The 18,212-nt window shown below is 42.4% G+C and overlaps 1 protein-coding gene across 4 annotated transcripts in view; it reads left to right on the top strand.

The window, feature by feature from the left end:
- col8a2 (collagen, type VIII, alpha 2) overlaps nucleotides 1-18,212 on the top strand; it is a 53,692-nt gene that overhangs the window by 23,056 nt on the left and 12,424 nt on the right. The window contains exons 2-4 of one of the 4 annotated variants that reach the window (XM_077590926.1): nucleotides 1,677-1,763; nucleotides 6,152-6,257; nucleotides 7,689-7,859. The gene's annotated coding sequence lies outside the window, so the exon portion shown is untranslated. Of the gene's footprint in view, nucleotides 1-1,676; nucleotides 1,764-6,151; nucleotides 6,258-7,688; nucleotides 7,860-7,911; nucleotides 8,115-8,636; nucleotides 8,740-18,212 lie in introns of those variants that run through there. The other 3 variants (XM_077590927.1, XM_077590928.1, XM_077590929.1) reach the window with 3 other exon arrangements.

Genomic DNA, 18,212 nt, shown 5'->3' with positions numbered 1-18,212 from the left:
ACTAACCGACAATTGCACGATACACATTCTCATATCCAAGAATGATAAAGACACGATCAACTCGAACTGTTAGCGACGCAAGAATAGGAAAGCCAAGTGTGGGGCGGCTCAGAGAGCGCCATGGGATGTGATTAGTCTACGATTTCTACATTACAGGCACTTGGTGAAACAAAAACAAAAAAACCTACATGGAAGGAATTTATTTCTAAGCAGCTCCATGTGAATTGTTTAGGAGGCAACCACAGCCCGTCGATTGCGTTGAGGGCCCAGCTTTAAACACACACCAGTGTCAGAAATATGTGGCGGATGAAGGGCAAGAGGCTGAAAAGGAGAACAAGCCATGAGAATGTGAAAGATGTCGAACAGAAGGTCAGGCAAAGTGATTGAAGGCATCTTACCTACGCAGATATAATAGATTACGCATGAATTCCTATTGTTTCGAATCCACTTATGATTGTTTTACCCCATAAAGGCGCCGAATCGAGAATTACATTATAGCGTGGTTGCTCCAATAGTTTCTGGTGTAGCTTTTCTTGTTTATTTTCTCATCATTTTCATTTCCGAGACCGTCCCTTTTTGCGTCTTTCCTGACCACGCGCTCCCACACCTGAGCAGCGGACAGAAATCCTGACCTGGTCATATACGAGCTCCTGCCCGTCGCTCCAACAATAATGTTTATATGTCTGTCTCAGGAAAGAAAAGACACGCCTGCCGCTAGCGGCTAGTCAAAGCAGGAAATCTACATGTCCGAAGCCGGCATCTCGTGAAGATAAACACCCAAAGAGTGTACAAACGGAAAGGCCGCAAATGTACGGGGAAGGACGGGCACTTGCGCCAGGGAGATGGAATTTAAGAAGGCGCTAATTGGTCAAGCGATGAGTGTCGGTGGGTTCTGTGTTGGATTTGGACTGGAATCCATGGTAATCTTTTAACAGTTGCAAATGTTTTGGGGTCACTCGAGACTAGAATGTGGTTTATCCACCAAAAACGGTGATCAGAGTTCACATTTGATACTTTGTCCAAGTACAGATACTTCCAAATGGATTAATAAAGGGACAAGTATGAATTCTTAGAGCACAAATCAGAGAGAACGTTATAGGATCTCGGCGATCGCTTCGACCAGAGTTACCTCAAAAACTAGCCATTTAGATTACATAACTTTATTCATCTTGGGTGAGAATACAGACACAGTAAAAGACATTGTAGACATAAATAAATAGATTTATTTGGATCTAACCTTATGACACCAGTTCTGGAACTTTTCACCTCAATTTTGGTCACTTCCCACCACTATTGACGATTAAAAACGTTTCGCCGCGCTCACCAATCGCTACAAAGAAACAAAATTAAATAAAAGATCAGTGGAGCAAGTGTCGTCCCACATCAAGACGTTGCTACATCTCAATTTATTCTCTTTGGCCCTTGGTCATTCTTCACCAAGCTGTTCTTGGAGCATATTTGTCTCTATCCGTGCAAGTTATGCCCGTTATCTGGTAGCCAACCCAGTCCAAGAATTTGGTTTTGATCGTGGTCTGGAACTTGACGCCTCGGTGGGTGGTCCTTGCAGCAGTTTTGATGCTACATGTTTGTACAGTTCAGTCGTCTTTATTTTTCTGGCACGTCTCTCTGCGAAAAGAAAAGCTGAAGGCCCGCTGTCTGTTTTCTTTCACATATAGTTACACATCTCCGGGTTTCCTGAAAAAAAAGTCAGTGCGGTGCGCAGAGCTGAAAACATGGAAAAACAAGAAAGGCGCAGAACTGCGGTAAGCAAGGATTACGTTCATACGGTATATGCCAGTGTTTGCCGTTTATGTTGTGGAAATATCTGGCAAAAATGTTTTGGACGAGGCCAATGCTATTAACATTTGCGGTGATACGTAAAGTTGGTGGAATTGACTGCGTGCTCGATGTACGGTTTAGATGGAATAGTACAGTCACCGTTTATTCCATGGGATTTTTTCAAGGCCTAAAGCAACCGGGAAAATTCGGTGGCACTAAAACTGACACATTTATTGTTTATTAAAACACCCAAACCATAATTTTCTAATTCTACGCTACGAAACGTCAACGATCAGAAACTCTAACATACGTAGGACATTAAAAACAGTGTGCAACAATACTTAGACTATGAATTGTTCCTGTTCTGTGAAAGAACAACTTTTTTTAGTCTCCACCTTCCGCCCAAAAAACAAAACTATTAAAAAATATGAATTACTCCTCTCATGCAGATAAGATGAGGTCATTCCCTGAAAACTTTCAAGCGCATGTCATGGATTAAGCAGTAATCCTATGGCAAATTTGCTGAACAGCGTTACTTTGTTCTACCCAAAGTTGAAAAAGTCTCCAAAAGTGACCAATTTGAAATGTTTGTGTGTTATTGAGAGCAAATATTGCACGTTCCAAATGTGAAGATTCCAGTGCAACTTCTCACTTTCCCTGTCTTTCGATGACGGTGGGTGGCGGGACATGTGGAAACAGCTGTTTGGGGAGGAGGTTCCTGCGAGCGTCAAGGTCAAGATGCCTCGTGAATCGGAAGCCCGGCGACATACTTAGCTCGTGAGCGCGTGTCTGCGTGCGCCTCCTCCGACAAGCTCGGAAGAAGACGCTGGATCGGACCGTGTTGCTTTAAAGATACACAAATAAGCCAGACACGGGGGGCCTTCTGTTAGGTCACCATCGGGTCAGGTGGCAGGAGGATAGGATGGTAGCGAGGCCTTCGTAAAAGCCGGCAGCACGGAAGCTGCTTAGTGTGAACAGAAGGGGCAAAGGTCAGGGGTCAGACAAGCCACCTTATGTTTGGGATCTCATTGTGTCCGCTAGATGCTACGTGGAACTGTTTTTATTTCATTTGCTTACAGAAAGAATTCAGATTTGAATTGTCTAGGGCACCTGTGTCAAAGTGGCGGCCCCGGGGCCAAATCTGGCCCACCGCATCATTTTGTGTGGCCCGGGAAAGTAAATCATGAGTGCCGACTTTCTGTTTTAGGATCAAATTAAAATGAAGAGTATAGATGTATATTAAATTTCCTGATTTTCCCCCTTTTAAATCAATAATTGTAATTTTTTTATCCATTTTTCCTGTATTTTTAGTTCAAAAATCATTTTGTAAAATCTAAAAATATATTTAAAAAAGCTAAAATAAACAGTTTTAGATCTATAAAAAAAACTTTTAATCAATTTATTAAAAAAATGATAATCCCAAACTACATGAGAGTTGGGTGGCAAAGTATTTGTAAGTAGAAATAGTAATGTATGCGAGAAAAAAAAGGAAAAAACAAATAAAAACAAGAGGTGTAGTGGTGCAGGCAGAAAATGGCAAGGTAGGTTTATTTGGTTTTTAGTCCAGCATGACAGAGGAATATATTTTCAATCTTAAAAGATTATTTTGCAACTTTTACGTTTATTGCTACTCTATATTTAGTCATACCTCACTGACTACCTTCAGGCCGTAGAAAGGGCTAATGTTGCAAGTTTATACAAAACCAAAAAAACAACAACCCCAGAAGTCATTGTTTTGTGGCCAGTCGTGATACTTAAATGTCTTTGATTGGTCTTTGATTATTGCACCTCAACGACACACCTTTGTACCTGTCTTGTCCTGTCTTTCCCAGATAGAAACTATTGCACTTGTAGGCTATCATGGCCACAGCGTCCATTTTCTATGCCAGTTTTCTGCAGCAGCTGACCGTAGATAGAAGCAAAGTCCACCCCGAAGCAGCTATTCGTCAATCGCTGGGCACTTGTAGACAAACAAGCCTTTCCATCCACATTCACGGACAATTTCCATTCTTAACACTTAACCTAACATGTTTCTGGAATGTGGGCAAAAGCCCAAGTAGCCACAGAAAAAACGCCTAAACAAACAGTAGAAGAACACGGCAACTCCACACAGGAAGCAAACCTCTGAATTGTAGGATGTGCTCACCACCCATCCACTGTGCTGCCCCACGGTGTCACCATTAATCATACTTATAATGTTCAGAATTAAGGTCTGGACTTTCTCTATAATTTCTAAATGTGCCGGCTTTTTCTTAAGACCTTGTTGAACCCACAATACGGAACTTCTGTCTCCCCCTTCTGGCGGCCAGAGTATGAAAAAGAAAGGTTTCTTGCTTCCCTTTTGTAATATTTTCCCTCGACATGGAGGTGGTCGTTTCACGGTTGAAGACCGTAGTACAGTTTTTAAATAATGACCCATGTTATCCGCCCAAGTGCCAGCTGAGCAGAGTGGCAGAACCCTGAGCCCTTCACTAAAGAATTTCCTGGGAAAGGTTTTATATGAGCTCGATCAATTTTTATCTGCTCATATTCTCAATGCCATGCCTTCCCTTTTCAATGCAACCTTCCTTTTTTTTCTCCTCTTTGGCTGTCCGTCCATCAAACACACCATCTTTAACTCCCTTCACCTCTGGCTTTGTGAACTGCCATCATTCTCTTCTTGATAATTCCATTCCCTTTTGTGCACGTGTGAATGCCTGGCATTCCTTTGGGAGGTTCGAAGAGACAAAAGTGGAGCGCATTACCTGAGAAAATGTCTCATTTGAATGCTGGGAAAAAAAAGGCAATGACACCGAGTATAAAAGTAAAGGATAAAAGCCTAATGAGAACTGTCCTCGTAGTGAACCGTCAACTTTAACCTCCAGAAGTTTGGGTTTAATGTGTAAGTGGACCAAATACTTGACTGCTATGAATATATTAGATTAGGATGAATAACGATTTCAGCAAGCAATCTTTTCCTCACAAATAAGCTCATTTTCCAGGCGTAAAGTGATTTTTCTAATCAATCCCACAAACCACCTTTCAACACATAAGCAGAAAACACGCTGTGTACACCCCTAAAACAAGCTTGGACATACACCCTTTGACCAGAACAGACCCCCCCATCGGGTAAAACATAGCAGGCCTATGTTTGGCGAGAGTGCTGTAAAGGCTGGTGTGTATCGGTTTCACCAACCTGCCTTTCATGGCTTTTTTTTCGGGAAGACTGACGAATATCAAGGGCAAAGTCATAGCTTACCTTCTTGTCTGTTTACCCGCTTACTGCCAGAATGGATTGAAAGGGAACTGAGTCTTTTTCTGTGTCTGTATTCTCACCCTCTTGCTACCGTGACAGTAAAATTTCCCGAATACGGGATTAATAAAGTTATCTAATCTAATCTAAAACAACACACACGCACACACAACAACATTAGGTGCCTTTTGCAATGTTTCACCTTGTAAAATTTACAGCAAAATGGGAGGGGCCTGTATAATACCGGGTTTGTACTTTTCCCAGAGGTGTATATGGGCTGACCGGGAGTAATGACTGTGCTCTAAAGGTTATGTTGATCTATTTTTGCTTGTGTTTTCCTATGTTACCTCCCAATGCTAAGGTATCATAGCAAACAATAAGGTCCTACTTGTTCACGCTGAATCACACCCTTGGGGTGAATGAATGGCAGGCCTGAAAGCCGCACAGGACTCCTATTTATGACATCATCAGTGGGCATCTGGTCACTCCACCCTTTCCATGTTCAGAGAGCTATTCAGTCAGCGCACCGCAGATCACTCAGAAAGGTGACGGCCATGGCTTATTTTGTTTTAGTTGATTCCATTTAAATGGCGTTTCTTATCCTCAAAATCAAACAATGGCTCTTTCGGGTCCATGTGGCTCTTTTAATAATACAAAGTATAACCACATTGCATTTTTGATGACTTTGCGATCTCAATACAAATCAAAAGAGAGGAAAAAAAGTGCCTTTTTAAATTCTAACCTTATTATACTTAAGAAAAGTGGGTGCCATTATCCAAATATGCCTTTGAGTCTTGTAGCCTCAAATTCTCATGGATGGAAAAGCTGGGCAATTTGGATGCTAATACTTGGGAGATATTTTCCACAATGGAGCCTTTCAAGGGAATGGGTGGACAAAAATACATTTAAATAATTGATTCATCTCTTCAGGATTGGCCTTTTAATTTGCCACTTTTTGAGCAATTTTTGGGGAGTTAAGGGTCAAATGTATGGACAATTTCTCCCAGATCAGTTTGACCAAATGGGCTTGAATGCAACGGATTACAAACCAAAGTCACCGAAAGTCACCTCACGTTGCTTGTAGAAGATAAATAGCATTTCTTTTGTTTTTAATCTGCTTAGGCTTTTATTGTATTTCAGGTTGGACCTGCCTATTTTGCCAGCGATTGCTGTTCTTGAAAGTCATTGGAAGACGAGATGTCAAAGTTGGCAAAACTCGACTTTAATCATCAAACGTCGACTTAGAGTAGGTAACTCTTTTACCTTTCAATTAGCTGTATAAAACTGCATGGACTAAGGCTAACTAAGGCTCGATCAAACATTTTTGGGACCAACGAGAAGGCGGACCAAAACATGTTAATAATAGCCCAAACGAATAATAGCAATTAGTCTTGTATGTTACGTTATATGTTTTTTTTTTTTAAATCTATTTTGCTTTCGAGTGTCGCCTGACCTTTATCGATTCCAACCCCAAAAATCCCAACAGACCCCCAGCCAACGTTGTATCTTCCGCCATCTAGTGGAAAAGCACTTCATCTTTGGCCCCAATAGATGAACTTTGAAGCATAAATAACATTTTAGATTGAAAAAGAGGTCCAGTTGTACCGATTCGATGGACGCGATAACGGCCTGCTATTGGACGCAATGAATAGCCAAGCTGTCCAATGGGAATGGCGATCCTCCACCGACGAACCCCAAGAGCGTTCTATATCGCGTAACAATTCTACGTAAACAGCAGCAAGCCGCGAGAGGACAACAACAAAGCCCTTGTGTGTATCGCCGTTCCCAGCGTTATGTCACGCCGAGAGATTATTAATTGGCCATTGGGGCCTCGGGCGAGGGAAGAAAAAGCCATTTTTTCCCGGGAGATTTTAGGATTAACATCTCAGGGCCACGCTGAGTGCCAAAATCTACAAGTGGCGTTCAATGCGCTGCATTCGGTGTTGAAAAGATAAAAGTATTGCGATGATTTTGGGGAGAGGCGAAAAGTGGACGCAGGAAAAAAAAAAAGGGAGCGGACTTGTTTTCCCTTTCGCCCTCCTCTAAAACGCCGGCCGCTACCCCACCCCTCGACGCAGGGGCCGCAACCCCACCCCATCCCGCACACTCCCCTTCTCCTCTCCTCCGGCACGCAGACACTCGCTTTTTTGTACCAAGGGGGTGAACCCGGTGAACAATCCTGTCTGTCTTTTCCCCCAAATAAGCCTGTGGGAGAGGGATCGAGAAGTAAGCCAGGGAGATTGGTCCAACGAGGTGCACGGCCCCCGGTTATAAGACCTGGAAGTGGGAGTGCCCCCTGCTCTCGGACCTTCCGCATTTGCCTCCGCGTTAACGTGGCTGACTACCTGACTCGCTCGCTCTCTCGGCTTTTTCCTCCCGTCTCGCTTCCTCCCCAAACCTGCTCCCTCCTACTTTCCAGCCCGGAGTACGGGACGGATCACATCGTAGACTGGGAAGGTGCTCCCCAGACCTGGGTCTGGACCGCTTGAGAAACGCAGCGAGAGGATTTTCCCTCTTTTTTTCTCCCATCCTATCACATTCAAATATTCCCAAAAACCACATGGATTGAATTTAATTCATTTTTCTTTTGCTGGAGACTCAACTTTTTTTAAGTGCTGCACCTGTGGTTAGATTCATTTTAATTTTTTTCCCCCTCGTGTCTTTTTTTCGGCGCCAGAGGACCTCATTCCTCTTTTTCGGGGGTCTTCATTGAACATCTCATGCCACCCCATCCCATGGGAGACGCACGTGGCTGAAGGAGGGAGGTAGAAGAGAAGATCCACCTGAAGATCACACCTACCCCGGCGTCGGACACCACCCCGCCCCTTCTCACCCGCCGTAGAGAAAGGTAAGCCATCTCTCATCTATCTTTTTCCTCAATCCCGATCCCCCGTCAGTCACCGTCTCCCACTCGATCACATGTGGCCGCGATGGCGAGGCGAAAAGAAACAGAAGGAGCGATCAGGAGACGAAAATAAAAAACAGACCTTAGTCATGAGACCTACCTAATTCTCCACAGCCTTAAACTAATTCACTGGATAACAGCTGAAAGATTAAAACCATTGCTCGTGTGGACAAGATGTCTTAATGGACCCAACGTGAGGTATTTTGTGGCTCGGGATCACTTTTATTTTGGAATTACAGGTGCACACGAGAGTTTCATGCGCCCCGTTGACTTGCCGTTCCTCGCGATTTGTCATTTTTTGGTATTTATTTGGACCACGGGACAAAAAGCATAGCACATCCCCCTTTTTTTCCCCCTTCTCGGCGCTCTTCGCTCCTCTTTTTCAACCCCGTTTCATTCTCTGCATCCTTGGCGATGCCACTGGCAAGCACGGCCGCATTCCATTGAAACGACATCCGTCCATTGCAAACAGAAGGAGCGGTCGCCACTTCTCAGGTGTCTCTCGTGACCGAGCGAGAAGGACATCTGGGTGAAATTAAAGATGGAAGAAAAAAAGATAGTGACTCGCCATTGAGACTTTCTTTTTTTTGTTCGAGCGCGCACAAAATGTTTGGTGAGGGAAGGAAGTGGAGAATGAGAGTAACAGAAAGGGGACGGTCCTGGAAAAGTGAGTGGACGAGAGTTGCGATTTCCAAAAAGCAGTTGGCAGCGTTGACCTGTTTCGTCTGGATGCGAGCCTGTGCGTTGCATGCCTTTCGTTGTGGAGTCTCCGTCTAGAAAGAAACTATTGCTTTTGGAGATGATAATTGCTCATCACTTGGAGGTTTGGTGCAAATATTTCGCTTGGTGATGATCTCCTTCTTGGTCACGTATCCGTAAAATATTCTCTCTGGCGTTATAATGGAAACACCTGATGCATTTGCATAGCTGGCAGTGTAGTGCTGTAACCATGGCAACTCGCATTGACTGGCCAGAACATGCTAAAGCGGGAAAAAAACTATTCTGGAAAATGAAGTTGTGTCAAAAACATACTATGTTCTGTGATTGATTTGATTCTTATTAATAGAACGGTGTGGATTTCATTTTAAACTACAATGCTGCTACTTTTATCACTAGTTCACGAGTTGTGGCCACAAGAGGGCAATATATTAGTTTTTCCCTGGCAATCTGAGCTGAGATCTGAAGTCATATTTCATTATGGAGTCCTCAATTACATAGATTTAGCAGTACTTGCTGATTTTTTTCATCTGTTCTCATGATTGAAATATAAGTGACTTGTAAGTGAGATACTACATTTCATCAAAGTGACCTATTCTATAAAATGTGGTTATTGTTACAGGGTCAGTATTGGTAAAAAAAAAAAAGAGCATCATATAGAAAACTGCATAAACAGGGCTAAAATAAATTGTACGAGTTCAAGGACATTTTAAAACTTGTGCAAAAGAACAGAAGTAAGTGACATTTTCTTCATTTTGATTTAATCAAGTGATTTCTGAGTTCTTAAAACTGAAGCTGTCACTCTAGTGAGGATTAAATGGGACAAATTGGACGCCTCTCTGGGCTGTGAATTGCTCTTGTGGCCCCTCTAGTGGTTACAAGACCCCAAACAGGTGCTTAGTTTCCCTCATTGACTTGTCAGACTTGCCTCTTTTCATTCAGCCGAGTACTTAACTTGCAACCTGTAACCAACCATTGACTCATCAACCTTTGATTGACAGCTTGACGCATTTTCCTTTTCTTCCCCGGTTACAATCCAAACATTTATTTGAATACATCTTTTCCGATGGGATGCCATTCCATTTAACAGTGGACAGGAATGCTTTTGACTCATAGAAAAACCATTAACAGTCACACACACATTCACACACACATGCACGCACATACACACACACTTGCAAGAGTGAAAACATGTCCTTCTTTTCAGAAGCCAGCCAAGGCTCATGCTTTCTTTTAATGCGTTTTCCTGACAGAATACTATTCCTGTAATTATATCCACATTAACGCACGCACGCTTCAATCTGTTCTTATATTTTCTATTTTTGATACTATGCTTGTAGAAATGGCTCATCAGGGTTTTTTTTAAAACAGAAAACAGGCACTGCTTTTGATCAAAGTGGAAAATGTAGCGTTCAAATTTGATTATTCAACATATTGGAATGAAAGAAATACAAATACGATGATATTGCTCATCCACAGTAGCCATTTTAATAAAATATCAATTCAATTCAACAAGGTAGCATAGATTAAATGTGCTCCAATATCCCCCTAAAAAGAAATAATGTCGTTTAAAGAATTGAAATCAATTTGCATCGTTCCCAAATGGTCTTGTAGTATGTTAATTTTTTTGGTCATTTTTCTCATGATGATAAGTTTGAATGTTTTTGCTCTTATTTGGCAGCAAATACAAGATTTTGATTGTCTTTTAGGACCCAAAAGAGACTAATTAAAGCCAATTATGAGCCTTACTTAGTAGAAAAAAAAGTAGGAAAGTGAGTTTCTATCATCATTCTTGACTTTATTCCACATGTCTATTCCTTTTAATCCGTCCTTGAATCTGGAGACTTTTCCAAAGGTACGTCTGCGCTTATTTTTTACTTTTTTAAATAATTTTCTTTCAGGCGAAAGGCTAATTTTCTAAGCGAATCAAACAGGAACAAACAGAGGAATCAAACCCTCAGTGCTCTTCCAGCACAAGTTGTTGTTCCTAGTTAATGGTTCTGGGATTACTAAATAAAGCCTTCATTTTTGGCACGGTTGTTCAGGTAGCGGCGCAAATTAGCGTGGTTAAAATCTACCCAGGTAGCTTTATTTGGCTTCCTCCCTTCGTTGCCCTTCAGTTCACTGGCTGGAAACATTTTATGGCAGAACGCTAGGCAACCGGGGCCAACACAACAATTCCTCTTTTGATTCCGTTCAGACGTATTTCTCATGCCGTAAATTTATTTTTATTATTCCGCTTTAGATGCAGGGCCGACGAGATGATGGGTCAACGAATGAAAAAATTGGAAACAGCTCTTTCGAGACCATTTCAAACGCTGCAGACTTTGTTATTGTTCAAGTCTGAGTCTGATTTAGACACATGTGAAGCAGTTTGTTAAAAGAAAGAAGAAGAAAAACACATCACAGGAGTTATTGTGGTTATAATCAATTTTAAAGGCACTTTATTTTGGACAAAGTTCTTTTGTGTGGGTGCTTTTTAGAGTGACATTTGCGTTATGTGGTTATACATTACGACTACCGTGCCGTTTTGGAAGTTGACAGCAAACTCAATAGCCCCCGACAAGTTTTGATCCAGTAAAAACTGATATTTCTTCCATATGTTTTGCGGCATAACCCGTCGTCAGTTTTAGAGCAATGATCCGATGCGGATTTAGCGATCTTTTTCAGTCCTTAAGAGAACGAGAACACCTCTTCCCGGTTTCAATTTTGGCCTTGATCGTTCCCGTTTACGGCAAAATGTGGGTAAGCTTTGGAGATCTGCATAGTTGTCGACACTAGCGTGGGCGAAATTGAATAAAGTGCAAAAAAAAGAGCGGTTCTCCTCCTTTGGGTCCTACAAGCTCAATTCTGTGGCAGTCCGTCAAATTTCAAGAAGTCTGTCGTCTTGTGAAACGGCTCCAGACGAAACGAAATGTTTCAAAACAAACTTCCAAAACAGAGCACGCAAAAATGAAATCTAAACAAATGTCAAGCTGGCGACGGGTGAATTTTTCTCACGGGTTTCAGCTTCTATTGTCTATGACAAGAGCAGGTGAAAACACCAATGGTGGCGTGCCAACTCTTCGTCCTGTAACTCCGAAATCCAACCAACTAAGTTTATCCACTTCTGCCCAGATAAACATCTGAAATTCAACTTGACTCGTTTTTTTTTCCCCTCCCAGGAATGAATACAAGGCTTTTGCTTCTTTAAAGCGAACGAGTTGTGTGGTATTTTGTCTGCGATTTGTCACAAGCCATTAAGCGCTGGTTTCTGCCATGTTAACCGTGCAGCATTTCCTATGAATAGCTCAAGAACTTTGGCAATTTGAGCCGGGGACGGTATTCTACGATTGTCCAACCCAGGAAACGGTGTGTTTAAAAGGCCTTGGCTTAGAAACTAAACCCTTTTTTTTGTGTCGACTGAGCCTGTTGAGCAACATGTTTTATTGCGCAAGCTTCAATGGCATTAAGCAGTGTACAACACTACCAGTCCTATTTTGTGGCTTTTCTTCCTAATCATTTCCTGTAATCAGTAGAAAAGCAGTGAAACAATGGGATGGAAGAAAGGAAACCGAGTTCTTAATGGCTACCTTTGCTAAGTGTACCGGACATTGAAAATATTCATCAAATGGTGGGGAGGGTTTTGTTATAACAGCATTTGAGGAGCTTCAAAGTAGTCCAAGATTGAATGGAGTGATAAATAAATACGATATTAGTGCGTGCGAATCCATTGTTGTTGCCGTATCTTTAACAAAAGCAAGATTAGACAGATTAAGGAACTGTTTAGGGCTTTAGGAATGTAGTTTTAGTCGCAAGGGATTCACTCGATAACCTTGACAAAGGCCAGATATTGTCGACATGGTTTTGGTAGAATCTGCATATTTTATATGTGATGAGTTCCAGAAATAGAGGATGGAAATTGTCTTTGTTTTTTATCGTCAACTTGATGCTAACTTGCAAATGTGCAAAAGCATTTTTGAATGGATGACGCCGCCCTTTCATGTGGGTTGCAGATGGACGTCCGCGCTCTGTCTTTCCAGTTGTGCGTAACTTACTTGGCAATTTGAAGCCGAGAAGTGGCGATTTGCTTGCTGTGTGCCCAGTTCGGATCTGACGTAGAGATTTTTTGAAATATCTGGATGCTTTTGTAAAGCCATGGGTTCAAATAGAACAGAACTAAGAACATGGGTACAATCGTAATATGGGGGAAAAGACTAAGGGGTAAAGAACCAAGGGAAAGAAAACAAAAATGAGAAAATGTATAAGAAGTCGAGACAACAGAAAACATGCCCGGAACACGTTTGCTTCCAGACACAGAATTACTGGGTTCCACTTGGAATTCTTTGTTTACCCCGTGGAGAACAAGCAGCCGCTTTTGCAATAAGCTCAGTTAAATACCTCAAAGCTCCAGCAATCAGCTAAACTTTCAACGCCGTTCGTTTCTGGCCCGCAGAGAAAGCTGGCCACTTTTGAAGCCTTTAAAGGAAACATTTCAGTCAACGGGTCTGAATTTATGTCTTGCAGTTTATTCCACAACATCATTTTGCTTCATCCGTTTTTTGGGGGAATAAAAGAGCCAATCAAAAGAGGAGAAATATGTGTCAGATTTGTCCGTTACAGAAGATGTGACCCAAATGGGATGACGAATAAAAGTTTGTTTTTGGCTTGGTCTTATTTGTTTGAAAAAAAATTGCGAGTGATATTAACTTTTTTTTTGTTACCTGTACTTGGTTTTCCAGATTTGACAGATATTTGAATGCAAACGATGACATTAAGAAAGGCACGGTCTAATTGAGGTTCCACTTTATATGTCTGCTGTGTGACGTTGATTCTTGTACTGATCTCAAGTGGGTCGCAATTTTGTGACCTCCTGTGTCATGTCGCCGGGCAGATTTTTCTTCGATCTGACCATCTTATCAACTCGATTCATCTTCACATTTAGCATTATTACACAAAAGGGAGTAGTCTTGGCTCTCTTGGAGAATATCTATCATTTATCATTTAGAATATCTACATTTCAAAGTGCCTTTTCTCTCTCACTTTGTTCTTTTTTTAAAAGGCGCCTCAGGTAGCCGCGATGACAAAAGTTCATGAACGTCTCCAATGGGCTATTGCTCATCATTTCACTTGAGGTTTCTCCAACTGCTTCTCCTTTTGGCTTCCCGTTCCAATTGGAGAAAATCCAAGAGTATTATTCGCCATGACTGCCGCAAAGTGATGGGATGATACCCTTCCCTTTATCATTCGATCCAGCCCGTCTGGAACGAGCCCTTAATCACTTCACATTTTTCTATAAGTGTGGTTTCTGCGAGCCACACGGTTGTAAAAAAAAAACGGCATAGGGCGGTCAGTTGTGAATGCATGCAGACGGTACAGACGACCAGACAAAATAATAGGAGCTGATGTTTTTTTGGCTGAATCGCCAAGTTTGCACAAGAAGAAGAAGAAGAAAAAAGCACTCAAGAAAATCAGGATTGGCCCGTTTCTCATGTATATCCAGATGGTAGGGCTTTGTCTCCCCTATCAGTCTAGACTTGATTACACATCTGTGTTTATGTGATAAGCTAATTGTAGCAGTTAACTCCAGTGTGAGAGGGCACAACGGTCGTTCCCATAATGCAGAATTGGGTAAAAAATAAAATAAAAAAGGACAGAGACCCGTGTGGGAGCTGTGGTGAACATCTAGCGATTTTGGGTTCGGAGTTGGGTGGGCAAAAGATACTTGGAAACGTCGACTGGAACGGCCATATTGACAGACAAACACTTGCACTTTGACAAATATGCACACAAGTAGCGAGTGGATAGGATCACTAAAGGAGCAAAAGTGCTTTTGAAGTAATACTATTCGACACAAATTTAGCGTATTGGCAATACGGTATAGGTGGAAGTAGTAAGAGACCTTCTTGCAATGTGGCGTGTATTAATGTCCTTTTTTTGTTTTCTTTTCTAACTCTAGATTGTTTCCAGGCGATAAACGAAACACACAAATCGCCCCCCCCCAAAAAAGCCAATTATCTTTTGGAGACATTGGTTCAACTCTCACATTGAACCCAATTGGGGAACAAAGTTTAAAATGATAGATATGAATTGCCTCAAAATGGCGTCACGTTTACACATCGGCCTCATTACCTAAATGCTTGGACGGACTCTCCTGGAACGCCCTCAAACAACAACTTGTGCGCACGGCAACGCGGGGGCGAGATTATCTGTCAGCCTCAGATCTCAAATGTTCCTCCAAGCCCAACAAGCACTTATGCCGCGTTGCATTCCCACATGTGTTTCTTTGGCATTTGGCTCTATTTGTACTACTCTCAGCTGAAGGGCTGTGAAAATCCGTCTAAACACAACTCTCATACCACGCAAGCCAGGCAGGCCAGGCCCGTGTTAACGTAGCCGGGTGAGTGCAAATAGGGAGTCGGACTTTGGAGACGTCAGAAACTCTCATCCTCCTTCCTCCAAACTTTGTGTTTTCAAAATGAGACGATCTCATCTGTAACATGTCGATTTTAAAGCCATCATTTCTGGTTCGCAAAGATATGTATTTTAAATGTGTGCTAGGCTAACAGGCAGACTGCTTATAGGTTGGTCTACAGCAGGGGTCGGTAACCTTTTTGAAAGAGAGAGCCATAAACAATTCCTATTTTCAAATATTATTCCTTGAGAGCCATTATCACAATTTAAAAGTGAAAACACATTAAAATGTGCGATTTTTTTTTGTCATTTTACAACTTTTAAAGTACAAAAAGTCTCTTAATTATTTTGACAACATTGTTAAGCTGTTTCTAATCAATGAATGTCAATGAGTTTAAAGAGTATCAATGAGAGAATGAATGCAGAAGACTAATGAAAAAAAAAATCAATGCCACAGTGCCGACGTGACGTTCCTATTGGTGCGTTCGGGACTCTTTTCTCTCACCACCGGTTTCCATATTTTAGCTCAGAGCCATATGCACCCATCAAAAGAGCCACATGTGGCTCCCGAGCCATAGGTTCCCTACCCCTGGTCTACAGGTTGCAAGTACATATTCATTCTCACACTCACCCGGCCAATGATGAAACATATGCACTTTTACAGAGTATTCGTGACACGTTAAGACTATTTGCGGTAAATGCCTAATGGCCGCCAACCTAAAATGGACCAAAATCCCCTTCACCGAAACATGTAAAGCTTCCATTCCTTCTCCCGTTCCCGTTCGGATTTCAGTGTAAAAGGACACCCGTATGTGTAAAGAGTGGGTGGATAGAGGGTTATATTCTTCTAATTCCATCAGCCCTCGTAGACTCGCCGTCTGCCAAAGCATACAGAGATGAACTCAAAAGATGCGGCAGATGCCGATGGAGTCGAGGTTACGGTGTCACGGCGCAGAATGATTGATTACAATGGAGTGACTTTTTAGGGAGAATAATGTTTTGGGGTCACGTGTGTTTATTTGCAAGAGTTGGCCAAGCCATGAGAAAAAAAAATATTTCACTTGGTTGTTGTGCATTATTTGAGCCAGTGGAAAAATGCGGGTCTTTAAGTAAATTGAAGGAAAAATATATCACAGGTTTAGTCAGGCTTATTAATACCTAATTTAGTTAAAAGAACACACAAATCGGTATAGTTTCTATTTTTGTGGCGGGAAGATGCCCGGTTTACAGCACAGCTTTGTTTTTTGTTTTAATAACCTCAGTCTCAGTCTGCAGAAGGTCTCCCCCTTGTGGATTTCCTGTGTGGCTCCAGTTTTTTAACTAGGTCTACAATGTCTTGTGTGTCTTGTGTCTGCAACCAAGAAATTTCCCGAATACGGGATGAAATAAAGTTTCTAATCTAATCTAAAATATAATAGAATGCATTGGCAAGGAAAAGCCTGAGTCGGTTAATCCGTTAAACGCAATTACCCCAAAAATATTCCACCGGGCCGTATCGAGAGCGTCGTATTGAAGTAAAATATCCCTGAATTGCAAAGTCCAAAAACCGTCCTTTAAATGCCACCTGTTCCTGAAACCCAGATGTTTCGCTGATGTTCTCTCAGACTGGCATGCCTTTCCCTCCACTGGAAAGTCACTGACAGTCAAAACTTCTCCATCTGGTAGCACTTTGAATCCAACGGCAGTTTCATCAGGAGCTTTGAGGAGCTAAAAAAAAAATAACTCCCAGCTGAGAAGACTGGTTACATTTTTGCTACTCCTGTGACAATAAACACATTCACTCATGCACGCACGGACATAGTTCCGTGGGCGTAATGTTTACATGACATGGCGTTTGGTGGCTATTGATTCCTGGGCAACGACAAAGTACTCATCGTAATATTTGTTGCGATCGGAGCAGGGGGAGAAAAGGCAGCGTTTATCACTTTGCAAGTTCTTACCTTCAGACAGGCATTTTAACTTTGGCCAAAGCCGAGGATTTCCATTTACCAGCGGGTCATAGGAACAAGATAATGGATCTAGCAGAGTCTTAAAGCTGAATGTTATCGCCCTTGGTGCTAGGAACATCCAGAAGATACTTATTATAGGCTTGTTATGTATTTGGGTCGCTCTTTGACCATAGCTAGGGGGGAAGTTAAGTGTTCGGTGCCCGGCTGATGGGCAGATGGCCTTTAGAGAGGTGTGAAGTGGGTGCGAAGGCAACGGGTTCAAAGGCGAGCTAAGCCGTTGCTTGTTTTTACTCTGCTCGAGGGTCACATTCCTCCCAGCCGTGGGCCTTTAAATCCATCCCGGGAAGCTCGAGCATGAGCTGTAAATGGATTGAATATGTTTCGGATCTAACCCCGGGCGGAAAAGCCTGCCAAGCGGCGTCAGATGATGAAGGCGTCAAAGTGCGCGAGGGGAAACAACCGCCTCACTTTCTTTGGCGGCCGTCTTCTGTCACCGCAACAGAGAAGACGGCGAATAACTCTGTGGATCAGACGCCCTCGGAAAGCTGGAGTAAACGGTTCTTCTCATCGCTGACTTTAATCTTTGGCCTTACTTTGATTTTGAAGGACAGGCTTGCTAACGTGGGAGGAAAGAGGCTGGCGTGTCCAGAAAGGGGAGGGGCCTAAGAGGAGAATAATCGAGGGGTATGGCATTCCAAGGCTAGAAAAAGGTGGGAACCAGATATAAAACATTTTAACTCTCCTCGAATCTTAAAAAGTACACTTTGTCATCTTAAACGGTGCATTTATTGTCAATATTTTCTTCGGCCATCGCTGTTGAAATGTGTGACTGTTTTAAGGACGCATGTTAAGCGGTTTTAAAGAGCCTGTAAAGTCAAAACTTAAAGTGAAGTTGCGTGATAGCTCCTCCAGTGTACAGGAATGTGGGACTCCTTGGGTGAAAGTTGGATTCCTCTTGGAGTATTTTTCCCACCAATCTTTTTGTCATGTTCACTTGCCAAGTTGTTCTTCATGTGTTCCTTTCTTGTGGTGATTATGGAGGTGAGGGCCTATCCATCTGCGCTAATTCCAGACCCTCAAGAATGTCCCCGTCCTCCGGCTGCTAGGTTAAACGCTAATAAATGCGCTCTTATCATATCCGTCAGAATGACACTCCACCATTGCTGATTTGATTAAAGTGTTGACTACAAATCCCATTTATATCCTCCTTTCCTCCCGCTTTCAATGTCAGCCGTTT

This window comes from Stigmatopora argus, chromosome 21, assembly GCF_051989625.1.
Source record: "Stigmatopora argus isolate UIUO_Sarg chromosome 21, RoL_Sarg_1.0, whole genome shotgun sequence".
Classification (NCBI taxonomy): Eukaryota; Metazoa; Chordata; class Actinopteri; order Syngnathiformes; family Syngnathidae; genus Stigmatopora; species Stigmatopora argus.
The sequence above is the reverse complement of the archived record's forward strand: the minus strand, read 5'-3'. Positions and strand labels throughout refer to the sequence as shown.